The following is a 27,762-nucleotide window of genomic DNA, read 5'->3' as shown; positions in this document are numbered from 1 at the left end:
CATGTTGTTTTTGATGACTCTAGTGACATCTCATCTAGTAAGAAGGTTAATTTTGATGATGATATTGAAATACTTGAAGAAAAGATAGATGAGATGGGATTACAAGATGATAATCAAAAGTTGATTGAAGGAGAATCGTCAAACCAAGAGCCTATAGTGGATCATGGGCTAGCTAAAGCTTGGAGGTATGCTCACGGGCATCCTAAGGAACTAATTCTAGATGATCCATCACAACCGGTTAGGACTAGAGCATCACTTAGGAATTTGAATAATCATCTATCTTTTGTTTCACACTTTGAGCCCAAACATATAGAAGAAGCCGAAAATGATGTAAATTGGATAAATGCAATGCAAGAAGAACTAAATCAATTTACTAGAAACAAGGTTTGGGATCTAGTGGAGAGACCTTCTGAATATCCAATTATAGGTACTAAATGGATATATAAAAATAAGCTAGATGAAAATGGAATTGTTATAAGGAATAAGGCTAGACTAGTAGCAAAGGGTTATAATCAAGAAGAAGGCATAGATTTTGATGAAACCTTTGCTCCCGTAGCTAGACTTGAGGCAATTAGACTTCTATTAGCATATGCATGCTCTAAGGACTTCAAACTATATCAAATGGATGTAAAGAGTGCTTTTCTAAATGGGTTTATTAATGAGGAGGTGTATGTAGAACAACCTCCTGGTTTTGAAAATCATCAATACCCTAATCATGTGTATAAACTGAACAAAGCACTTTATGGACTAAAACAAGCACCTAGAGCATGGTATGAGAGACTTAGTAAATTCCTATTAGAACATGAATTCTCTAGGGGAAATGTAGATACAACATTATTTCTGAAAAAGAAAAATAAGGATATGTTATTAGTACAGATTTATGTTGATGATATCATTTTCGGTGCTACTAACAATCGCCTCTGCGAGGAATTTGCTGATTTGATGCAGAGTGAGTTTGAGATGAGCATGATGGGAGAGCTGAACTACTTCCTCGGGCTTCAAATCAAACAATCTGAAGGAGGCATCTTCATCAATCAAGCAAAATATATCAAGGAGATGCTCAAGAAGTTTGATATGGAGGGAAACAAGTCAATCAGCACCCCCATGAGCTCATCATGTAAGTTAGACCAAGATGAATCAGGTAAATCTGTAAATCAAAAACTTTATAGAGGTATGATAGGTTCTTTACTGTATCTTACTGCAAGTAGGCCTGATATTATGTTTAGTGTGTGCATGTGTGTTAGATATCAGGCTAATCCTAAAGAATCACACCTAGCTGCAGTTAAGAGAATCTTTAAATACTTAATTGGAACTAAGAACATAGGGCTGTGGTACTCTAAAGAATCTAGCCTAAACTTAATAGGGTACACAGATTCAGACTTCGCTGGATGTAAGCTTGATAGAAAAAGTACCAGCGGGTCCTGTCAATTTTTAGGAGAAAACCTAATCTCATGGTTTAGCAAGAAACAAAACTCGGTTGCATTATCCACTGCAGAAGCTGAATATGTTGCAGCCGGGAGTTGTTGTGCTCAAATCTTATGGATTAAACAACAATTAGAAGATTATGGCATTAAACAAGATAAAATCCCCATTAATTGTGATAACACAAGTGCCATAAATCTCACTAAAAATCCAATTCAACACTCAAGAACTAAACACATTGAGATAAGACATCACTTCATAAGAGATCATGTATTGAATGGTGATGTGTCACTCCAATTTGTGTGTACTGATAATCAATTAGCAGACATTTTTACAAAACCCCTAAGTGAAGAGAGGTTTAGTGTGCTTAGAAGGGGATTAGGAGTGATTGATCCATCCTAGTGGGGTTTTTCACTAGATTAATTGATTTTGATGATTAGAATGAGGTTAAAATAGAGTTTCTATGCAGTGATCATCAAATCAGTCCTTAATTAGGTGATTTTTCCTCTTTTGGCACGATTATGGCATGGTTTTTAGGTGCGTACCAAGGTTAGAGACGACTCGAGTAAGTTTCAGAGCCGGCTCCTAAGGGGGAGTCGACTCGAGGTCGAGTCGACTCGCGACTCAGGGTAGTCGACTCGCAGTCGGGATCCGACTTTTTAACCCTAGGTTTGTCGTTTCGCAAACACTTTTCCTCAAGCCGCCACTGTTCACAAAGCCCTAGAGCCGACTCCTAGGTCATCCCCGATCGTCTCCAAGCCCTTTTCCCGTCGATTTTTCGCCGGACATTGAGTTTCCGTCCGTTCCTAGGTCATTTCCGGTCCGTCCCGAGCTTCCTCTGTCGGTCCTTCACCATCCTCTAGGTATTTTTCTTCCCGTTTAGGTCAAGATGCCTCGTAAGACCGTCGTTAGGAAGAGGTCCCGTCCCGAGGCCGGTCCCGAGCGGCGCTCCAAGGCGCGGCACGATCCCGCGAGGCAACCACCTCCGGATCGTTCCCCGCCTAGGGTGGTTCTCGTTAGGCCGTTGGCCGGGAAGGCCGTCACCTCCGGGAGGTTTGTCGATTTCGACTATCTCTCCCGGGAGGGGTTCACCATAGGCGATAGGCTTAGAGCCCAGGGCCTAGAGTACTTCCTCACCTTGGACCTTCCCACCTATCCTGGCCTAGTTCAAGAGTTTTACAATACCGTCCATCGGGGAGATGGAGGTATCGAGGGCACGGTAGTAGGTGTCCCGTTGCGTGTCACAGAGGACCTCATTGCCCATATCCTTCACCTTCCATTAGTAGGGGTGGCTCCCGCACACCCTGAGGATAGAGTTGCGGCCCTTACGATCGTCTTAGGGCATCCACCTCAGTCCCCCCTAGATGAGGTATCTGCTAGCTCACTTCCTATTGAAGTGAGAATCCTTTTGAGCATTCTGTCCAGGTCCATCTTCCCTAAGACAGGGAGATTTGATTTTGTGAATGAGAGGGACTTAGCTATTATGTCTTATATCCTTCAGGACACCCCGATCAACTTTCCAAAGCTCATTTATAGGTATATGTGTGAGCCCCTAGATAGACCTAGGCTCTCACTCCCATACGGGATGTTATTCACTCTTCTTTTTAGGCAGTACGAGATTCTCATTCCTGAGAGGGAACCCTCTCGTGCCTTGCGATGGACTGATCGCTTATGTACGGGGACTATGCACAGGATGGGGTTTCGGAAGAGAGAAGGGATCTGGGTTAGGAAGTCCACTCTCACTGCTCAGACCACCAGACCATCACCCAGTCCTGAGCCAGATTCAGACTACCCAGACCTTCCAGACCATCCAGACCTCCCATCCACTCCTCCTGCTCCTACCACCTCTGCCGGACCTTCCTCCTCAGTTCCACCATCTATGGAGGTCCGTATTGATACAGAGCAGCTCCGGGAGCTGCGGCAGGAGATCGTCCGAGATCTGAGGGATGAGCTGCTTCGGGAGCTCCGAGGTGCGGTGCCTGTCCCCACTCCTGCACCCGTATCTTCTCAGTTGGTCCCTTCCTTGACAGCCGTGACTGACATGACGGCTCATGTACGGGAAGAGATCTACAATGTCCGGAGTTTGGTCCAGGCCCAGTTCCACAGCATGAGTGAGGTCACGAGCTCCACTCGACAGATGCGAGAGGAGATAGGTCGTGACATGCACACCACCACCGAGGGGGCCGAGCGCTTGGCGAATGTACTCATCGACAAGCTGGACGCACTTCAGACATCGGTGACTGGGCTTCAGGCGTCGGTGACAGAGCTCTCCACTACACATAGCAGAGCCACCACGTCTATTATCACGCAGCTCGGACATGTGACAGATGCAGTCACCCTCCTCATGGAGCAGAGCCGATTGAGAGGAGGAGCACCATCCTCGAGAGGAGGTGCCACATCCTCCAGAGGAGGAGATGCATCCTCGAGAGGGGGAGCTTCATCCTCGAGGAGGACATAGATGTGTTTGAGTTGTGTTTTGTCTTGCTTTGCTTTACTTATTGTATTCTCACATGTATTCACATTCATATCAATACAATGAGTAGACATTTTATCTTCAATTATGTGCTTTGCTTTATGATTGATTGTGTGTGATTACCTCCTTTTTGGTATGATGACAAAAAGGGGGAGAAATATGTATAAAATGTGTAAAAGGGGAGAAATATGAAAAAAATATGTAAAAGAAATCAATGGAAATAAATAAAAAGATAAACTCTTAAAAACACACTCAAATTTGTTCTAAGTGGATTCGGTACCTCGAGGCTCATTATCTCTCTTTTGGGGTTCCTAATGGAGTAATCTCCAGAATCTATTCAAGGGATATTCGGAGATTAGCTGAATCCTACTCAAGAACAAATTGACAGATTTTCCCTCTAAAAAGATAAAATTCAGTTCAAAAACTTCAAAGCATTAAAAGGAAATTCAGAGAATCAAAACATAGTTGAATGCATATGTTGAGGGAGAGAATCTGAATCTTAATCAAGCTAAATCATTAATGACATATAAACCAAACAATTGATTGCATAATATGAAGGCTTATATAATTCCAAATGAAAGGGGGAGCTTTAACTCCGAAATTTAATGTTTCACTCCTTTCAAACTTGGATAAATTAAATTATCAGACATTTGAATTCATTTATGGATTTTACTTCATTGTTTTATGAGCAATTCATTTTACATATACTCAAAGTTTTGTCATCATCAAAAAGGAGAAGATTGTGGAGTGATTGATTAAAACCCCATTTGATTTTGATGAGCTCAAAGCATTTGAGTATATCTTGTGATTACTAATGAATTCAATTGAGTGTTTCAGTGAAAATCCTGTCCAAGTGTCTCTAGATTTGGTTCATAGTATTGTGGATAAGTTAAGAAGTCTGCTGAACCAAAGTCTGAGACTCGAGTCGACTCCCGAGTATCACGAGTCGACTCCAAGCGTATCAAGTTCACTGGCACGAGCTCGAGTCGACTCCAGACTAGTACGAGTCGACTCCGACTGAGAACAGAAAGAAGAACAGAAAGCCTCATCTCAGAACCTGTCAATGAGTCGACTCCTGAAGTGCGCGAGTCGACTCCAATGTTCAACGAGTCGACTCCAGGGTAGTAAGAGTCGACTCCAAGAGGTACACAAAGAAAAGTCAGAGAGCAGTTTTCGAGTCTGAGATTCGAGTCGACTCCAGTGGAACGCGAGTCGACTCCGATGGTTGGCAAGTCGACTCCAGAGAAAGCAAGAGTCGACTCTCAGCGGTACACAAAGAAAAGGTCAGAGAGCATTTTATGGACTCTGAGATTCGAGTCGACTCCCGCAATACGCGAGACGACTCCGAGACTGTGCGACCATCGACAGACAGAAAACCATGTTATTGCCTCTGAGATTCGAGCCGACTCCCAGATAGCTCGAGTCGACTCCAAGACAAGCTTCACGTCAAAAGGCAGAAGACCAACTTTCGAAAACTGAGAGCCGAGTCGACTCCAAGGAAGTTCGAGTCGACTCCAAGACTGGATGAGCCAAAAGACAGAGAATCGGGAGTTCGGGCTCTGAGATTCGAGGCGACTCCAAGGACAGTCGAGTCGACTCGAGTGGACAAAATTCAAAATTGGATCCACGGACTTCAGTGGATGAGCCGACTCCAAAATTGCCAGGTCAGCTCCAGAAGTTGGCGAGTCGACTCCAGGTCAAGACGAGTCGACTCCCAGTCAAGACGGCAACTTTAATTCAAATTTGGAACAGTTGCCGAGTCGACTCCGGAAAAGCGTGAGTCGACTCCTGCTACAGCCGAGTCGACTCCTGATCGCGCGAGTCGACTCCAACCCACCAACGGTCATATTGTCAGGCTGCGCAGAGTGTGCAGAACGGCCAGAAAAAGCAGAGTAACGGCTAGTTTCCGTGGGGGTTGGCTTAAATAGCCACAGAGGACTGTAGCAAGGCAGAGAACAGATATTCCACTCCAAGCATTCAAGTTTTCAAGCTCTCCAAGTGCTCTTAAACGAAAAAGGGAAGATCTGCATTTACTGCTCCAACAACTTCTTCCCAACAATCAAAGCTTCCTCCTCCTGCATTCAAGTCGACCACTCTTTCAAGAGGAGACCGGAGTTCCAGAAGCCATACCTCTTCACCAACTTAAAAGCGTTTGAGGGCTTCTAACTCCTTTACGATTATGTTTTAAATCTGCTTTTTGAGAAGCTATTTTCTGTTTTCTTCTATCTCTTGTATTTACTTGATTCAATCGGGGGATTGAATCAAGGGGTTTAAGGTTGGTTGGTGAGCCAAGTTAAAACCAACGTGTGTAAGGGTTTGATTGTGAGCCCGGGAAAACAATCGGGGTTGGTTCTAGTCGGTGAGCCTGGGAAAACCGACCGAGTTCGTTGTGAGCTCGTAAAACAACAAGTTTGGTTATGAGCTTGCAAAACAACCGGCTGTAATCCAAGGGGGTTATAGTGAAATTCCCAAGTGAGACTTGGGGAGTGGACGTAGGAGCAAGGGTTAGCTCCGAACCACTATAAAACTTTGTGTTTGTAGTGCATTGTCTCTCATCTTCTTCCCCGCACATTACTCATAGCACTAGGCTTTAATTAAATAACTTGCTATAGTTTTTAATTAATCATCCACAAAGTTTTAATTAGCCAAATTATTTTAAAAACCCAATTCACCCCCCCCTCTTGGGTTGTCTATCTGGGCAACAAAATGACTCTTAAAAGAAAGAAAATATAATTGCTTTTGAAAGAAATTGAGCTTCAAAAGAATTATTTTCTGATTAATATTTCAATACATTTTCTCAAAGATTAAGAGGGAGCATAATTTGTTTTTGAAAGATGAAAAAGTGTGTTTGCTATAAATTTTGAAAAACTTTAGATCACTTTACATTTTTGATATCATAGAATTTCAGTTTTATTCATGCTTATCATTAAAATCTGAAATTCAACAAAAAGAAAAGAATGATTAAAGAAGAATGCATCTTTTGAAGGGGAGCTTTAGACATATCAATCTCTTTAGATTTTGCATCTTATTCAAAAGTCACCATCATATCATACATACCTTGAATATTTTATGAATTGATTTTGATAAACCTCCTTGTGTTGCCATTACTTGTCTTAGTTATATATAGCCTATACTTTGAGTTTAATTCTATAGAGCATTTATTATCTCAAATGAATATGATTTGATACTTGCAAATATGCTCTCAATGGGTTAAGATTAAAAATATGCTGAAATTTGTAGAAAACATATTTTTAAGATTAACAATTTGAATGTTTTATTGAAAATTATCTTCAAATTCTAAACTCTTAAATAGAATGCTCAATTAAGGGGGAGAAAGAAATTTCAGGAGGAGAGATCATATGAAACTTAATTGCATAAATCTATAACTAAAGGAGAGAGAAAGAATACTAAATGAGAAGTGATCCTAATACTCTCCAATATGTATCATCTGAAATTTAAATCTGAAAATCTTTATGATACACCTTGAGGCTTGTTATTTGGTTAGTATATCTTATGCATCAATCATGAACCAAATTGCAATTCAAACAGTTGATCTTAAGAGCCTCTAGTTTAATGAAAGAGGGGGAGAATAATGTGTTGAGCTAAATTTTCTTCAGTATCTCTTATGAACACAAATTTAAAGTAACTACTACATGTGATAGATTTATAGATTTTAAAATGCACTTAATTGGCAAATCAGCTATTTTGAAAATTATTTAAAAAACGAATTCTATCTGTTCTATTAGAAAATCTATTTTGGAATTCATTAATGAGTTCTTATTGGCTTGCACTTTAGAGTTTCTATCCTACGCCAGTTTCTTTTAATTGATTTTGATGTTATTCTCTTTAACGGAGCAAAAGAAAGTCTTTAAAAGAGCTCTAAAAGAACTTTTAAAGCTTTGCATTTTATGTATGCTCTAAGATATATTATAAATTGCATGAATTTATGTTTTGGTATTTGTGCCACAATATTTTTATATCATAAAAGAACTTTGAAATCATTAAGAATTAATGATCCAACATGATTTTATATTTTTCGAGTATATAAGTTTTGATATTATACTCTAAAAAATTGATTAGATTGCTCTTATGTTGCTATATATTTAATATATTGGCCAAAAGATCTTAAATGAACAAGCCTTTATAATTGTTATTAAAGATCTTTCAAAAAAAGAGGAAGGTTGGATTTTCATTCGTGTTTTCTTTGAATATCATTCTTGATACTTCTTGAATTAACTTGAAAAAGATTCCACCTGCACTTGATTTGAAAACTATCTTTAGAATCTATATTTAAAGGTCTCTTTTGGTTCGTATCTCAAATGTAATATTCTTAAAGCCAAACTTTTCATTCTTGATTCTGATGACATTCGTAAAGCCAAATAATTTCGAGTTTATTCTTTTTGAAAGAGGGGTAAAAGAACTTTAAAAAAGAATGTTAAAATTATCAAATTCAATGTGATCTCATTTAAATTTGCTCTGAAATCATTTTAATTGGCTCTGATACATGCTCATTAATCTTGTTCTGACATTATTGCCTTTAGTTATATCATTCATATTCATGCAATAATTCGACATGCATTGACTGAAAATCAGAGTACAATAAGGGAGAGAAATATCTAAGTTTAGTTTATTACTTTGTGCTTAATGTTTCATTATCTTGCAACCTTTTTGATGTTATCAAAAAGGAGAAGAAATATCTAAGTATATACTCATAATGTTTTATGTGTTGATTATGTTAAGTTAATTAAATCTAAAACATTATCATGAAGTATGTTTTAAATATGCATATTTTCTACTTCATGCAACTTAGCTATGCATTAGTTCTAGAACACAATCTATTTTATATTGCATATATTCTAAGTTTTGTCATCATCAAAAAGGGAGAGATTGCTGACCCAAAGATTGATTTGATGATCACAAAATTTTGAAGTATAATTACTAATATTTGTGTTGCAAGAAGAAAGATAATTTGTTTTACAAGGCAAAACCTTGCAGTGGATTGATGCTCCGAAGGGTTCCTTCTCTGTTCGTGGTGTTTGGGAGTCGTTGCGCCTGCGTCATAGTAGAGTGGACTGGTGGAAGCTTGTTTGGCATAGCCAAGCTATTCCAAGGATGTCCTTTATTTTTTTGTTAGCCATCCAGGATGCCTTATATACTCAAGCTAAGCTTATACATTTTGGCATTATTCAGGTCGCCCAATGTGTTTTGTGTGGGGGTGGGCATGAGGATGTGGATCATTTATTTTTTGAGTGCCCATTCTCTCAGCGCATCTGGTCCGTTCTTTGTGCCAAGTGTAATATTCTGTGGGCCTCGCGTAGATGGATGGATACGATCTCTTGGCTTTCTCAAATGGATGGTCGTTCACTCTTGGGTCGAACTGCAAAGTTTATGGTGGTAGCTGCAGTCTACTACATTTGGAGGGAACGTAATGCTCGTTTGCATGGCGATGGCCCTACACATGAGCGTGTTCTTCTAAGAGAGATTACTTTTTGTATTGTGACTCGGATTAATCTCACACGGGGTGTGACTCCATCTCCTGCTAATAGATGGCTTCACAGTTCGTGGGGATTCTCTGATGATATCTTTTGATACTCTCATCATTTTGTTCTTACAAGCTTTGTAGTTAGTTGTTGTGGCTAGAGGGGTATGCCCTCCTAGCCTTTGATTTCTGGGGTATGCCCCTATGCATTTGTATGCCATTTCTTCAATTTGGATATATACACACTTACCTTTATCCAAAAAAAGAACATAGCAAGTTGGAAAAATATAAGAAGGCCTCTGTTGACCCCCTAATGGATTTTGATGAATACAAAACACTAGAGTATAATTCCATTTATCTTAACAATTTACTTGAGAATTTTAGGTGTTTAATTAAGAATATTGTTAAGAAATGTCTAGGCAAGTTTCCATAATTTTTATGAATTTATTGAAGAATTTTTTAAGTTGAAGAAAACAGATCAGGGACAGCCGACACGTCTCCGGTTTGTCCCAGAGACGTCTCTGGCACAAACAGGAAGAACTGGCACGTCGGGAGACGTCCCCGGCACCTGGCGAGGCGTCTCGCAGGGTCGGAGTCGACTCTCTCAGTGGCGGCAGAAAGGCTGATTTCAAGAGATGCGCGCGAGCCGTCTCCACAGGACGAGGAGTCGTCCCCGCAAGTAAAAAGCAGACTTCCCGAGTCGTCCCCGAGGTAGCGGAGTCGGCTCTCTCAGGGTATTCCAGAGGATGTCTTTTTCAGTGATAAGGCAGCGGAGACGTCCCCTGAAAGAGCAGAGTCGACTCTCTCAGAGAATTCCAGAAGACATGTTTTTCGGAGATATAACGGCGGAGTCGTCCCCAAGGCAGCGGAGTCGTCCCCATGCAAAAAGCGCAAACAAGCTGAGACGTCCCCGTAAAGCGCCGAGTCGACCCCAAACATCGTCAAAAGTAAAATCTTACAGCCGAGACGTCTCGTGATGAAGCGGAGACATCTCCGGAGCGCCTGGGACGCGACTGACAACTTTGCCAGGTTTGGTTTGAATTTCAAATCTCTTTAACTTTATCTCTAACGGCTATATTTGCTTTTTGGGCTATAAAAGGGAGCTCTTAAGTGCTTTCCAACAACTTCTCAAAAACCCAACACAAGATCATTCAAGAGAGAAGAAAGAAAAAGAGGTTCAAGGGAGTTAGCGCATTCAAGTGAAGAAATCAAGTGTCTTCAAGCTTCCCAAGTGATTTCGTGCTCAACTACTTTCTTCCGCTAGGCATTCAAAGCTCACATTCAAGCCAACGCGATCCACATCGGAAGAACCACCATTTCCCACGCTTCCAACGGCTAAAAGGGTTCTTCCGGGTTTCATTGTTTATCATTGTTATATTTGCTTATTTAGAGCTTTCAAATCTTTTGTAAAACTTTTTCAATATTGTGCTTGTTCCAGTCAAGGGACTTGGAACAAGGGAAAGGCGTCCCAAGCCTAGGTGAAATTGGGGGTTTTAGGGTTCGTTGTTAGCCCGGTGAAAACAACGAGTTGGGTAGTGCACTCGCAAAACTACCGTACTGTAATCTTGGATTATAGTGGAAATTCCCAAAGGTGCTTTGGGGAGTGGATGTAGGAGCAGTGGAAGCTCCGAACCACTATAAAAGCTTGTGTTTGCGATTGTCTGTTTTCATACCTTTATTTTTTCTTTAGCTCATACATTTGTGTGTTTTATTAGACAATGTGGAGTGATTGATTAAAATCCTATTTGATTTTGATGAGATCAAAGCAATTGAGTATATTTCTTGTTTACTAATGAATTCAATTAAGTGTTTCAGTGAAAATCTTGTCTAAGTGTCTCAAGACTTAGATCATAATTTTTGGATAAGTTAAGAAGACAGCTTGAACCAAAGTCTGAGACTCGAGTCGACTCCAGAGTATCACGAGTCGACTCCAAGCGTATCAAGTTCACTGGCACGAGCTCGAGTCGACTCCAGATCTGTACGAGTCGACTCCGACTGAGAACAGACAGAAGAACAGAAAGCTTCAACTCAGAACCTGTCAACGAGTCGACTCCTAAAGTGCGCGAGTCGACTCCGATGTTCACCGAGTCGACTCCAGGATAGTAAGAGTCGACTCCAAGAGGAACACAAAGAAAAAGTCAGAGAGCAGTTTTCGGGTCTGAGATTCGAGTCGACTCCAGTGAAACGCGAGTCGACTCCGATGGATGGCAAGTCGACTCCAAAGAAGGTGAGAGTCGACTCTTAGAGGAACACAAGAAAAAGTCAGAGAGTAATTTTCGGACTCTGAGATTCGAGTCGACTCCCGCAATATGCGAGTCGACTCCAAGACTCCGCGACCATCAACAGACAGAAGACCAAGTTACTGCCTCTGAGATTCGAGTCGACTCCCAGACAGCTCGAGTCGACTCCAAGACAGCTTCACATCAAAAAGGCAGAAGGCCAAGTTTCGGAAACTGAGAGCCGAGTCGACTCCGAGGAAGTTCGAGTCGACTCCAAGACTGGACGAGCCAAAAGACAGAGAATCGGGAGTTCGGGCTCTGAGATTCGAGTCGACTCCCAGGACAGTCGAGTCGACTCGAGTGGATCAAATTCAAAATTGGATCCACGGACTTCAGTGGATGAGCCGACTCCGAAATTGCTAAGTCAGCTCCAGAAGTTGGCGAGTCGACTCCAGGTCAAGACGAGTCGACTCCCAGTCGTGAAGGCAACTTTAATTCAAATCTGGAACAGTTGCCGAGTCGACTCCAGAAAAGCTTGAGTCGACTCCCGCTACAGCCGAGTCGACTCCTGATCGCGCGAGTCGACTCTAACCCACCAACGGACACATTGTCAGGCTGCGCAGAGTGTGCAGAACGGGCAGAAAAAGCTCTCTAACGGCTAGTTTCCGTGGGGGTTGGTTTAAATAGCCACAGACGACTGTAGCAAGGCAGAGAAGAACCATTCCACTCCAACTAATCAAGCATTCAAGCTCTGCAACGTGTTCTTCAACGAAAAAGAGGAAGATCTGCATTTACTGCATCCACCTACATCTTTCCAGCAATTAAAGCCTTCTCCTCCTGCATTCAAGTCGACTACTCACTCAAGAGGAGACCAGAAGTTTAAGAAGCCATTCCTCTTCTCCAACCTAAAAGCGTTTGAGGCTTCTTAACTTCATTTATTGTTCATATTGTCTTTTATCTGCTTTTGAGAAGCTGTATTTTTCTGTTTCTTCTTTTTATTTACACATTGTATTTGCTTGGTTCAATCGGGGGATTGAATCAAGGGGATTGAGGTTGGTTGGTGAGCCGAGTGTAAAACCAACGTGTGTAAGGGTTCGATTGTGATCCCGAAAAAACAATCGGGGTGGTTCTAGTCGGTGAGCCTGGGAAAACCGACCGAGTTCGTTGTGAGCTCGTAAAACAACAAGTTTGGTTGTGAGCTTGGAAAACAACCGGCTGTAATCCAAGGGGATTATAGTGAATTCCCAAGTGAGACTTGGGGAGTGGACGTAGGAGCAAGGGTTAGCTCCGAACCACTATAAAACTTGGTGTTTGTGATTGCGTGTCTCTATTCTTCTTCCTTTCATATCACTCACAGCACATAGTAATTAATTAAATAACTTACACTAGTTTTAATTACTTATCCACATCGTTTTAAATACCCAAATTATTTTAAAACCCAATTCACCCCCCCCCCCTCTTGGGTTGTCTATCTGGGCAACAAGTGGTATCAGAGCCTAAACTCTTCCACCCAAGAGTTAAAAGATCAAAATGACAACCCCATTTGGATCTTCCCACATTGAGGGTCAGTCCACCCAAAGATTCCCTTCCTTTAATGGATCCGACTACTCATACTGGAAGGCTAGGATGAGAATATTCATCCAAGCCCAAGACTATGAGATGTGGACCATTGTAGTAAATGGCCCATACATCCCATCCACATATGTAGAGGGTATCACGGTACCCAAATTAGAAAAGGATTGGGATGAACATGACATGAGAAAGGCACAACTAAATTCTAAAGCTATGAATGTGTTTTACTGTGCCTTAGACAGAAATGAATTCAATAGGGTCTCTACTTGCAACTCTGCAAAAGAGATCTGGGATAAACTTGAAGTGACCCATGAGGGCACAAATCAAGTTAAAGAATCCAAAATTAATATATTGGTTCATAAGTATGAACTATTTAAAATGGATTCTAATGAGACAATCACTAGCATGTTCACTAGGTTTACTGCATTGTCAATGGCCTAAAAAGCCTTGGCAAGAACTATACTAACAGTGAGCTTGTCAGGAAAATCCTTCGGTGTCTACCAAGGTCGTGGGAAGCTAAAGTGACGGCAATCCAAGAAGCCAAGGACTTGAACAAATTACCACTCGAGGAGCTTCTTGGATCCTTAATGACGCACGAGCTAACCATGAAGCAACACAACGAGGAAGAGTCCTCCCACAAGAAAAAGGTAATAGCTCTGAAATCTACTTCATCTAACAAGGAATTATCTTGCAGTAGCAGCAGTGAAGGAGAAAAACATGAGGAAGATGATGGTGAGGCACTTCTTGTGCGCAAGTTCAAAAAATTCATCAACCACAAGAAGGCTTATCATCAAAGGAGAGGCCCCTCAAATTCCTACCGCAAGGACAAAGGTAAGGAAAGGGAAAATGAGGGGATTGGGTGCTATGAGTGCAAAAAGCCGGGACACATCAGAGCTGAGTGTCCCTTACTAAAGAAGGGCAGCAAGTACAAGAAGAAGAAAGCCCTTGTCACCACCCTATCGGACTCCGACACATCATCTTCATCATCGGATGAAGAACAAGAAGAGAAGGCCAATTTCTGCTTCATGGCCAATGAAAATGAGGTAACTTCCGAAACACAGCTTGATTTTACATTTGATGAACTTTATGATGCTTTTAATGAATTAATGATAGAATATAAGGCAATAAATCTTAAGAATAAAGAACTAAAAATAACTAATCAATCATACCTACATAAATACGATAAATTAGTTAAGGATAAGGATTTAATCACCAAAGAAAATATAGAACTTAAGACAAGCAACCAGCTTTTAACTCAAAAGACTAATACCTTAACTAAAGATAATGAAAAACTAACTAAGAAATTTTCAGAATTTAAAAACCATAAACAAATCTTAAACAAGGATCTAACAAACAAACTAAATGATCTAAAAATAGAAAATCAAACACTAACTAAAGAACTTAACAAATATAACTCTTAGTTGAAAAATTTACATATAGTTCTGAAAAGTTAAATATGATACTCAATAGTCAACGAGCAGTATTTAATAAAGCGGGTTTAGGATATAAACCAAGAAATAAACAAAAACTTCTTAGTAACTTCTTTGTTAAAGCTGGAGAAACTAAAACTAAGAAAATAACCTGCTTTTGTTGTGGAACTATAGGTCATAAAGCAAATGTGTGTAATTTTAGGAAAGGTAAATCAAGAAGGAAAATTAAAAGGGTATGGGTTCCAAAAGGAACCAACTTGACTAACCATGAAGGACCCAAGAAAACTTGGGTACCTAAGTTGACATGATTTGCTTGTGTAGGAGTGTCTTGCAGCCAAGGTCAACAAAAACTGCTGGTATTTGGATAGTGGCTGCTCAAGGCACATGACGGGTGATAAGGATCAATTTTTCACCCTTGAAGCTAAGAAGGGACGTGCTGTGACTTTTGGAGACAACAACCAAGGTCACATCATTGGTATTGGTAAAGTTCAAATCACCCCTTCAACTTTTATAGATAATGTTAGATATGTTGATGGTCTTAAGCATAACTTGTTAAGCATTAGTCAATTATGTGATAAAGGATATGATGTTATGTTTAAACCATCACTATGCATTATAACAAACCCTAATGACAATAGTTTAGTTTTTAAAGGGATTAGACGTGGAAATGTATATATTGTTGACCTAGAAGATCTTGCAAAACATAACCAATGTTTAGTTGTTAATGAAACTAAAGATAATGATGCCAGTTGGTTATGGCACTGTAAGTTAGGTCATGCAAGCATGGACACAATAACTAAACTAGTTAAAAGAGATTCCGTGATAGGTTTGCCAAAATTAAAATTTGAAAAGAACAAAATATGTGAAGCATGTCAATTTGGCAAACAATCTAGGAACTCATTTAAATTCATAAAATGTGTCTCTACCTCTAGGCCTCTAGAATTATTACACATGGACCTATTCGGACCAACTAGAACAACAAGCCTAGGTGGAAATAAATATGGTCTAGTTATTATAGATGATTACTCTAGGTACACATGGGTCATGTTCCTAGCACATAAGGATCAAGCATTTTCTGTTTTTAAGAAGTTCCATAAGAAAGTAACAAATGCTAGAGAGTCTTCAGTCATAGCCATTAGAAGTGACCATGGAACTGAATTCGAAAATCAGTCATTTGAGGAATTTTGTAGTAAAAAGGGGATAACCCATAATTTTTCTGCACCTAGGACACCACAACAAAATGGAGTTGTGGAAAGGAAAAATAGGACTCTAGAGGAAATGGCTAGAACTATGTTATGTGAAAGTAACTTCCCTAAGTACTTTTGGGGAGAAGCCATTAATACTTCTTGCCATATATTAAATAGAGTTTTATTAAGACCCATCATAAAGAAAACACCTTATGAACTTTGGAAAAACAGAAAACCAAAAGTTAATTACTTTCATGTTTTTGGATGTAGGTGTTTTGTTCATAATAATGGGAAAGATAATCTAGGTAAATTTGACTCTAAATCGGATGAAGAAATATTCTTAGGTTACTCTACAACTAGTAAAGCCTATAGAGTCTTTAATAAAAGAACCTTAGTTATAGAAGAATCTATACATGTTGTATTTGATGACTCTAGTGACATCTCCTCTAGTAAGAAAGTTAATTTTGATGATGATGTTGAAATTCTTGAAGAAAAGATAGATGAGATGGCATTACAAGATGATAATCAAAAGTTGAGTGAAGGAGCATCATCAAGCCAAGAGGCTATTGTGGATCATGGGCTAACTAAAGCTTGGAGGTATGCTCACGGGCATCCTAAGGAACTAATTCTAGATGATCCATCTCAACCAGTTAGGACTAGAGCATCCCTTAGAAATTTAAATAACCATCTAGCTTTTGTCTCACACTTTGAGCCCAAACACATAGAAGAGGCCGAAAATGATGTAAATTGGATAAATGCAATGCAAGAAGAATTAAACCAATTTACTAGAAACAAGGTATGGAATCTAATAGAGAGACCTTCTGAATATCCTATTATAGGCACGAAATGGATTTATAAAAATAAACTTGATGAAAATGGAATTGTTATAAGGAATAAGGCTAGACTAGTAGCAAAGGGTTATAATCAAGAAGAAGGTATAGATTTTGATGAAACCTTTGCTCCTGTAGCTAGACTTGAGGCTATTAGACTATTATTAGCATATGCATGCTCTAAGGACTTCAAACTTTTTCAAATGGATGTAAAAAGTGCATTTTTAAATGGGTATATTAATGAGGAGGTATATGTAGAACAACCTCCTGGTTTTGAAAATCATCAATACCCTAATCATGTATATAAACTGAACAAAGCACTTTATGGTTTAAAACAAGCACCTAGAGCATGGTATGAGAGACTTAGCAAATTTCTATTAGAACATGAATTCTCTAGGGGAAATGTAGATACAACCCTATTTCTGAAAAAGCAAAACAAAGATATGTTATTAGTACAGATTTATGTTGATGATATCATTTTCGGTGCTACTAACAATCGCCTCTGCGAAGAATTTGCTGATTTGATGCAGAGTGAGTTTGAGATGAGCATGATGGGAGAGCTGAACTACTTCCTCGGGCTTCAAATCAAACAGTCTGAAGGAGGCAGCTTCATCAATCAAGCCAAGTATATCAAGGAGATGCTCAAGAAGTTTGATATGGAGGGAAACAAGTCAATCAGCACCCCCATGAGCTCATCATGCAAATTAGATCAAGATGAATCAGGTAAATCTGTAGATCAAAAACTTTATAGAGGTATGATAGGATCCTTATTGTATCTTACTGCAAGTAGACCTGATATTATGTTTAGTGTTTGCATGTGTGCTAGATATCAGGCTAATCCTAAAGAATCACATCTAGCTGCAGTTAAGAGAATTTTTAAATACTTAATAGGAACTAAGAACATAGGGCTATGGTACTCTAAAGAATCTAGCCTAAACTTAATAGGATACACAGATTCAGACTTCGCTGGATGTAAGCTTGATAGAAAAAGTACCAGTGGGTCGTGTCAATTTCTAGGAGAAAATCTTATCTCATGGTTTAGCAAGAAACAAAACTCGGTTGCATTATCTACTGCTGAAGCTGAATATGTTGCAGCCGGGAGTTGTTGTGCTCAAATCTTGTGGATTAAACAACAATTAGAAGATTATGGCATTAAACAAGATAAAATTTCCATTAATTGTGATAATACAAGTGCCATTAATCTAACTAAAAATCCAATTCAACATTCAAGAACTAAACACATTGAGATAAGACATCACTTCATAAGAGATCATGTATTGAATGGTAATGTGACACTCCAATTTGTTTGTACTGATAATCAATTAGCAGACATTTTTACAAAACCCCTAAGTGAAGAGAGGTTTAGTGTGCTTAGGAGGGGATTAGGAGTGATTGATCCATCCTAGTGGTGGTTTCCACTAGATTCATTGATTTTGATGACTAGATTGTGGTTAAAATAGAGTTTCTTTTCAATAATCATCAAATCAGATCATACTTTAGTGTTTTTCCCTCATTTGGCACGATTATAGCATGATTTTTAGGTGCGTGCCAAGGTTAGAGACGATTCAAGTAAGTTTCAGAGTCGGCTCCTAAGGGAGAGTCGACTCGCGCATTTGCGGGAGTCGACTCGCAAAGATGGCAGCAGAGGGGGAGTCGACTCGCATATAGTCGGGAGTCGACTCGAAGTCTACAGGCACATAAGGAGAGTCGACTCGCGCATATTCTGGAGTCGACTCGAGGTCGAGTCGACTCGCGACTCAGTGGAGTCGACTCGCAGTCGGGATCCGACTTTTTAACCCTAGATTTGTCGTTTCGAAAACACTTTTCTCTCAAGCCGCCACTGTTCAAAAGCCCTAGAGCCGACTCCTAGGTCGTCCCCGATCGTCTCCAACCCCTTTTCCGTCGATCTTTCACCGGTTCTTAGGTTTTTCATCCCTTCCTAGGTCGACCCCCGGTCGGTCCCAGGCCTCCTCCGTCGACCTTTCTCCGTCCTTTAGGTTTTTCATTCCGTCTAGGTCATAATGCCGCGTAAGACCGTTGTCCGGAAGAGGTCCCGACCCGAGGCCGGTCCCGAGTGGCGCTCCAAGGCGCGGCACGATCCCGCGAGGCAACCACCTCCGGCTCGTTCCCCGCCTAGGGCGGTTCCCGCGAGGCCATTGGCCGGGAAGGCCGTCACCACCGGGAGATATGTCGATTTCGACTATCTCTCCCGGGAAGGGTTCACCATAGGTGATAGGCTTAGGGCACAGGGATTAGAGTACTTCCTCACTTTAGATCTCCCCACTTACCCTGGCCTTGTTAGAGAGTTCTATGGTACCGTCCATCGGGGAGATGGGGGTATCGAGGGCACAGTAGCCGGTGTCCCTCTGTTTGTTACGGAGGATCTTATTGCCCACATCCTCCACCTTCCATTAGTAGGGGTGGCTCCCACACACCCTGAGGACAGGGTTGAGGCCCTTACGGCCGTTCTAGGGCATCCACCCCAGTCACCTCTAGACGAGGTTTCTGCTAGCTCACTTCCGATTGAGGTGAGAATCCTTTTGAGTATACTGTCTAGGTCCATCTTCCCTAAGACAGGGAGATTTGATTTTGTAAATGAGAGAGACCTAGCTCTTATGTTTTATATTCTTCAGGACACCCCGATCAACTTCCCCAAACTCATCTATAGGTATATGTGTGAGCCCCTAGATAGACCTAGGCTCACCCTCCCATACGGCATGATATTCACCCTTCTGTTTAGGGAGTACGAGATTCCCATTCCTGAGGGGGAGCCCTTTCGCGCATTGCGATGGACTGATCGCATGCGTGCAGGGACCCTACACAGGATGGGGTTTCGGAAGAGAGAGGGGATCTGGGTTAGGAAGTCGTCCCTCACCTCACAGACCACCAGACCTTCCCCCAGTCCTAAGCCCGATTCAGACTACCCAGACCTTCCAGACCATCCAGATCTTCCATCCACTCCTGCTCCTACCACCTCCGTCGGACTCTCCTCCTCAGCTCCACCCACTCAGCCTATGGAGGTCCGGATCTCGTCTGAGCAGCTCCGGGAGCTGCGGCAGGAGATAGTCCGAGATCTGCTCCAGGAGCTCCGGGGTGCGGTGCCTACTCCCTCTCCTGCACCCACATCTTCCGCATTGGTCCCTTCCCTGACAGCCGTGACAGACATGACGGCTGAGGTGCGGCAAGAGATATACAACATGAGGACCTTGATACAGGCCCAGTTCCACAGCATGAGTGAGGTCACGAGCACCACTCGACAGATGCGGGATGACATCGGCCGTGACATGTCCACCACTACCGCAGGGGCCGAGCGCTTGTCGAATGTGCTCATCGATAAGCTGGACGGACTGCAGAAGTCAGTACTCGAGCTGGATACGACACAGAGCAGGGCCATCCAGGCCATCATTCGCCAGCTAGAGAACGTGACCAATGTGGTCCAATCACTCGTGGAGCGCATGCCTCGAGGAGATACATCCTCGAGAGGAGGAGCCACATCCTCGAGAGGAGGAGTCACATCCTCGAGAGGAGGAGATACATCCTTGAGAGGAGGACCTACATCCTCGAGGAGACCGTAGCTACTTTTTGTATTTTGCTTTGACATGTATTGCTTTACGTTACTTATTGTATTCTGAAATGTACTTACATACAAATTAATACAATGAGTAGCCGCATTTTTCTTCAATAATGTGCCTTTTGATCTATGTTTGATTGTGTGTTCTGTTTACCTTCTTTTTGATATGATGACAAAAAGGGGGAGAAATATGTAAAAGGAAGAAAAATATGCATAAAATATGTAAAAGGAATCAATGGAAATCAATAAAAAGATAAACTCTTAAAACACACAAATTTGTTCTAAGTGGATTCGGTACCCCGAGGCTCATTATCTCTCTTTTGGGGCTCCTAATGGAGTAATCTCCAGAATCTATTCGAGGGATATTCGGAGATTAGCTGAATCCTACTCAAGAACAAATTGACAGATTTTTTCTCTAAAAACCAAAATTTCAGTTCAAAAACTTCAAAGCATTAAAAAGGAAATTCAAAGAATCAAAACAAAGTAGAATGCATATCTTGAGGGGGAGAATCTGAATTTTAATCAAGCAAAATCATTAATGACATATAAGCCAAACAATTGATTGTATAATATGAAGGCTTATATAATTCCAAATAAAAGGGAGAGCTTTAACTCCGAAATTTATTGTTTCACTCCTTTCAAGCTTAGATAAATTGAATTACCAGACATTTGAATTCATTTATGGATTTTATTTCATTGTTTATTGTGCAATTCACTTTACATATACTCAGTGTTTTGTCATCATCAAAAAGGGGGAGATTGTGGAGTGATTGATTAAAACCCTATTTGATTTTGATGAGATCAAAGCAATTGAGTATATTTCTTGTTTACTAATGAATTCAATTAAGTGTTTCAGTGAAAATCTTGTCTAAGTGTCTCAAGACTTGGTTCATAATTTTTGGATAAGTTAAGAAGACAGCTTGAACCAAAGTCTGAGACTCGAGTCGACTCCAGAGTATCACGAGTCGACTCCAAGCGTATCAAGTTCACTGGCATGGGCTCGAGTCGACTCCAGATCTGTACGAGTCGACTCCGACTGAGAACAGACAGAAGAACAGAAAGCTTCAACTCAGAACCTGTCAACGAGTCGACTCCCAAAGTGCGCGAGTCGACTCCGATGTTCACCGAGTCGACTCCAGGATAGTGAGAGTCGACTCCAAGAGGAACACAAAGAAAAAGTCAGAGAGCAGTTTTCGGGTCTGAGATTCGAGTCGACTCCAGTGAAACGCGAGTCGACTCCGATGGATGGCAAGTCGACTCCAAAGAAGGTGAGAGTCGACTCTCAGAGGAACACAAGAAAAAGTCAGAGAGCAATTTTCGGACTCTGAGATTCGAGTTGACTCCCGCAATATGCGAGTCGACTCCAAGACTCCGCGACCATCAACAGACAGAAGACCAAGTTACTGCCTCTGAGATTCGAGTCGACTCCCAGACAGCTCGAGTCGACTCCAAGACAGCTTCACATCAAAAAGGCAGAAGACCAAGTTTCGGAAACTGAGAGCCGAGTCGACTCCGAGGAAGTTCGAGTCGACTCCAAGACTGGACGAGCCAAAAGACAGAGAATCGGAAGTTCGGGCTCTGAGATTCGAGTCGACTCCCAGGACAGTCGAGTCGACTCGAGTGGATCAAATTCAAAATTGGATCCACGGACTTCAGTGGATGAGCCGACTCCGAAATTGCTAAGTCAGCTCCAGAAGTTGGCGAGTCGACTCCAGGTCAAGACGAGTCGACTCCCAGTCGTGAAGGCAACTTTAATTCAAATCTGGAACAGTTGCCGAGTCGACTCCGGAAAAGCTTGAGTCGACTCCCGCTACAGCCGAGTCGACTCCTGATCGCGCGAGTCGACTCTAACCCACCAACAGACACATTGTCAGGCTACGTAGAGTGTGCAGAACGGGCAGAAAAAGCTCTCTAACGGCTAGTTTCCGTGGGGGTTGGTTTAAATAGCCATAGAAGACTGTAGCAAGGCAGAGAAGAACCATTCCACTCCAACTAATCAAGCATTCAAGCTCTGCAACGTGTTCTTCAACGAAAAAGAGGAAGATCTGCATTTACTGCATCCACCTACATCTTCCCAGCAATTAAAGCCTTCTCCTCCTGCATTCAAGTCGACTACTCACTCAAGAGGAGACCAGAAGTTTAAGAAGCCATTCCTCTTCTCCAACCTAAAAGCGTTTGAGGCTTCTTAACTTCATTTATTGTTCATATTGTCTTTTATCTGCTTTTGAGAAGCTGTATTTTTCTGTTTCTTCTTTTTATTTACACATTGTATTTGCTTGGTTCAATCGGGGGATTGAATCAAGGGGATTGAGGTTGGTTGGTGAGCCGAGTGTAAAACCAACGTGTGTAAGGGTTCGATTGTGATCCCGAGAAAACAATCAGGGTGGTTCTAGTCGGTGAGCCTGGGAAAATTGACCGAGTTCGTTGTGAGCTCGTAAAACAACAAGTTTGGTTGTGAGCTTGGAAAACAACCGGCTGTAATCCAAGGGGGTTATAGTGAATTCCCAAGTGAGACTTGGGGAGTGGACGTAGGAGCAAGGGTTAGCTCCGAACCACTATAAAACTTGGTGTTTGTGATTGCGTGTCTCTATTCTTCTTCCTTTCATATCACTCACAGCACATAGTAATTAATTAAATAACTTACACTAGTTTTAATTACTTATCCACATCATTTTAAATACCCAAATTATTTTAAAACCCAATTCACCCCCCCCCTCTTGGGTTGTCTATCTGGGCAACAGACAAAAAGTTTTAAAACACCCAATTCACCCCCCTCTTGGGTGACCATCTCTGGGCAACAAGTAGTATCAGAGCGGGTGCTCTGTATATTTCTTGAAGACCTAACCGTCTTAGCTAAAGATCTAGATGGCAACACCCTTCAACAATGTTCCTGCCGAGGGGCAGGCAACCAATAGACCTCCACTCTTCAATGGGACAAATTATACCTATTGGAAGACTAGAATGAGGATCTTTATTCAAGCACAAGATTATACCTTGTGGAGGGTTATAGTTAAGGGACCACAAGAACCATCTCACATGGTTAATGGAATTCAAGTTCCCAAACCTGAGGAGGATTGGGATGAGAATGATAATAGGATGGTTCAACTCAACTCTAGAGCCATGAACTCATTATTTTGTGCTCTAGATGTGAATGAGTTCAATAGAGTTTCAACCTGTACTTCTGCTAAGGAAATATGGGATAGACTTGAAGTTACCCACGAGGGTACAAATCAAGTCAAAGAATCTAAAGTGAACATTCTAGTTCACAAATATGAGCTATTTAAGATGGAACCCAATGAAACCATCACATGCATGTTCACACGTTTCACCGACATAATAAATGGTTTAAAGAGTTTGGGTAAATCTTATACTAATCAAGAACTTGTGAGCAAAATTCTCAGGTCTTTGCCGAAAGCTTGGGAAGCGAAGGTCACGGCGATTGTAAAAGCCAAAGACCTCAACACATTGGCACTCGAACAGCTATTGGGCTCATTGATGACGCATGAGCTGACAATGAAGCAACATGAAGAAGATGCGCCAAAGAAGAAGACAATCGCACTCAAGGCTACTTCGAGTGTGTGTGAAGAAAAAAGTAGTGAGAGTGAAGAAGAAAGCGAAGATGAGGACTTGGGTTTAATAGTAAGGAAATTTAAGAAATTCATGAGAAGAAAGAAACCCTTCCCAAGAAAGAAGTTTGGAGGGAGAAATGATTGGAAAAAGGAAAAAGAAAAAGAAAGAGACCCAATCATATGCTATGATTGCAAGAGACCGGGACACATTCGTTCCGAATGCCCTCAACAAAAGAAGCACTTTGGAAAGAAGAAGAAGAAGGCATTGAAAGCACGTGGGATGATAGTGACACATCCTCCTCCGAGGAAGAGAAGGAAGAAACCGCCAACTTGTGCTTCATGGCATTCGAAGATGACGAGGTATGTCAAAACTCAACTATAAATTTTACTTTAGAAGAATTGTATGAAGCTTTTCAAGAACTTATGAGTGATTGTAGTATGTTAGGAGCAAAGAATAAAGAATTAAAAGCCTCCAATCTAAAACTAAAGGATGATATTAAAAATCTATTGATTGAGAAAGAGAGCGTTGAAAATGTTAACATCATTGATCTAGAAAATAAAAATTCAAAACTTAGCATTGAAAATGAAACGACAAAAACACTAATTAAGGAATTAAATCTAAAAGTAAAATCCCTACTCGATAATAATACCTCACTTGCACAACATGTTGAATCCCTTAAAAAGGATAAGGAAGAACTAGTTAAAGAAAATTTGAATCTTAAGAATGAGGTACATAAGTACAAACCAATTGTTGAAAAATTTACACAAAGCTCTGAAAAATTAAGTCTTATTCTTTCAAATCAAAGAGCTGTTTTTAATAAAGCCGGATTAGGATAAAACTAACAAGCAACAAAAGTATCTAAAGAATTTCTTTGTGAAAGCAAAAGATGTCAAAACTGAAAAACCTACATGCTTTCATTGTGGAAAAAGTGGACATAAAGCTTACTCTTGTATTCAAAGAAAGATCCAAACAAACAAGAGTACATTTGTAAAAGCTAAAAGCATAACTAAAGTATGGGTGCCTAAGGGAACCAACTACACTAACCACGAAGGACCCAAGAAAACTTGGGTACCTAAGAGCTTCACATGATCATTTTGCAGGTATGCCTTGCAGCCGAGAATAAAAAGAGAATGTGGTATCTTGATAGTGGTTGCTCAAGGCATATGACCGGTGACAAGAGTCTCTTCGTCACCTTGAAATCAAAAGAAGGAGGAGTAGTCACATTTGGAGACAATGCAAAAGGTCAAATCATTGGTGTTGGTAAAATCTCCATATCACCCTCCTCATTTATTGACAATGTATTGTTAGTTAATGGACTAAAACATAATTTATTAAGTATAAGTCAACTTTGTGACAAGGGTTTTAAAGTGTCATTTGAATCTTCACTATGCATAATTAGTAGTCCAGTTGACAATGAGATCATACTTACGGGACATAGGCATGGAAATGTTTACATGGTAGATCTTGATGATCTCACCATGAAGGATGGCCAATGTCTTGTAGCCATGGATCCCAAAGTTAATGAGACTAGTTGGTTATGGCATCGTAGGTTAGGGCATGCTAGCATGGATTTAATTTCTAAATTGATTACAAAAGATCTAGTCAAAGGACTACCAAAAATAGACTTTGAAAAGAACAAAATTTGTGCTGCATGCCAATTAGGAAAACAAACAAGAAGTTCTTTCAAGTCTAAGAACATAGTCTCAACATCAAAACCCCTAGAACTAATTCACATGGATTTGTTTGGACCCACTAGAACTGCTAGTCTAGGGGGTAAGAAATTTGGTCTTGTAATTGTTGATGATTTTTCACATTTTACATGGGTTTCATTTCTTGCACATAAAGATGAGTCCTTTTCCGCTTTTATCAAGTTTCATAATAGAATTTCGAATGAACTCAATCTTAAACTAAAAGCAATTAGGAGTGATCATGGTACCGAGTTTGAAAATCAGCACTTTCAAAAGTTTTGTGACGAAAATGGTATCAATCACAATTTCTCGGCCCCTAGGACACCCCAACAAAATGGGGTGGTAGAAAGGAAGAATCGCACACTAGTAGATATGGCTCGTACCATGTTGTGCGAATCGGATCTACCAAAATACTTTTGGGCTGAAGCAATAAATACTGCATGTCACATTTTAAACCGTGCATTAGTTAGATCTATTTTAAAGAAAACACCCTATGAGTTAATGAAAAATAAGAAGCCCAATATAAGCTACTTTCATGTGTTCGGTTGTAGGTGTTTTATTTTAAACAATGGAAAGGACAATCTAAGTAAATTTAGTGCCAAATCAGATGAGGGGATCTTCTTAGGTTATTCCTCATCTAGTAGAGCATACAGGGTCTTCAACAAGAGAACTCTCGTTGTTGAAGAATCCATACATGTTGTCTTTGATGAAGCTAATGGAGATTCTTCTAGAAAAGAAGAAGATAATGATGCAGGTATACTTGAAGACAGAATGAAGGAGTTCTCCATACAAGACAAACAACTTGAGGATGAAGTCAAGGAAGATACAATTCAGCAAGATGAAGAAGATCAACCCCAAGCAACAAATCAAGATCTTCCGAGGGAATGGAGGTATGCACATGGTCATCCAAGGGATCTAATCCTTGGTGATCCCTCGCAAGGGGTAAGAACAAGATCCTCTCTAAGAAATACTAGTAATTATCTTGCTTTCGTTTCACAAATAGAGCCTAAATCACTAGAAGAAGCCGAAAAAGATGATAATTGGATGAATGCTATGCAAGAGGAATTAAATCAATTTGAAAGAAATCAAGTTTGGACTTTAATGAAAAGACCCCCTAATGTTTCAATTATAGGCACCAAATGGGTATATAGAAATAAACTAGACGAAGATGGAGTAGTAATAAGAAACAAAGCTAGGCTAGTGGCCAAAGGCTATAATCAGGAGGAAGAAATAGATTTTGATGAAACTTTTGCTCCTGTTGCTAGGTTAGAGGCTATTAGACTACTTTTGGCATATGCATGCTTCATGGACTTTAAACTCTATCAAATGGATGTAAAAAATGCATTTCTAAATGGTTATATAATGGAGGAAGTTTATGTAGGACAACCTCCAGGCTTTGAAAACCACTTACATCCAGATTACGTTTATAAATTGCATAAAGCATTGTATGGGCTTAAGCAAGCTCCTAGGGCATGGTATGAAAGATTAAGTAATTTTCTAATTGAAAATAAATTTAAGAGAGGAAATGTAGACAAAACCCTCTTCATTAAAAGAAAAGGAAATGACTTATTGCTTGTGCAAATTTATGTGGATGATATAATTTTTGGTGCTACTAATGATAGTCTTTGTCAAGAGTTTGCCAAGCTTATGCAGGGAGAATTTGAAATGAGCATGATGGGTGAGCTCAACTTCTTCCTTGGGCTACAAATAAAACAATCAGAGGAAGGCATCTTCATCAGTCAATCCAAATATATCAAGGAAATGTTGGAAAAATTCAAGATGAAGGATGCAAAGGAAATTAGCACACCCATGGGCTCAAGTTGCAAGCTTGACAAAGATGAAAAAGATAAAAGTATAGACTGCAAATTGTACAGAGGTATGATAGGCTCTTTACTTTACCTTACTGCTAGTAGGCCAGATATATTATTCAGTGTTTGCATGTGTGCTAGATACCAAGCATGTCCTAAGGAATCACACTTGCAAGCTGTTAAAAGAATTTTTAGATATCTAGTAGGGACATCTAATGTAGGCTTATGGTATTCTAAACAATCTGACATAAATTTAATTGCTTATTCCGATGCTGATTTTGCCGGGTGCAAACTCGACAGAAAAAGCACAAGTGGCACATGTCAATTCTTGGGTGTTAATTTGGTTTCTTGGTTTAGCAAGAAACAGAATTCAGTCGCCTTGTCCACAGCTGAGGCTGAGTACATTGCAGCTGGAAGCTGTTGTGCCCAAGTTCTTTGGATTAAGCAACAACTTGAAGACTTCGGTATCAAAATGGACAACATACCAATTAAATGTGATAATATAAGTGCAAT

The sequence above is a fragment of the Phoenix dactylifera genome, chromosome 11 (genome assembly GCF_051530095.1).
Source record: "Phoenix dactylifera cultivar Ajwa chromosome 11, Ajwa_hap1_PhDact_Kaust_v1.1, whole genome shotgun sequence".
In the NCBI taxonomy this organism is placed as follows: domain Eukaryota; kingdom Viridiplantae; phylum Streptophyta; class Magnoliopsida; order Arecales; family Arecaceae; genus Phoenix; species Phoenix dactylifera.
Note: the sequence above shows the minus strand (reverse complement) of the source record.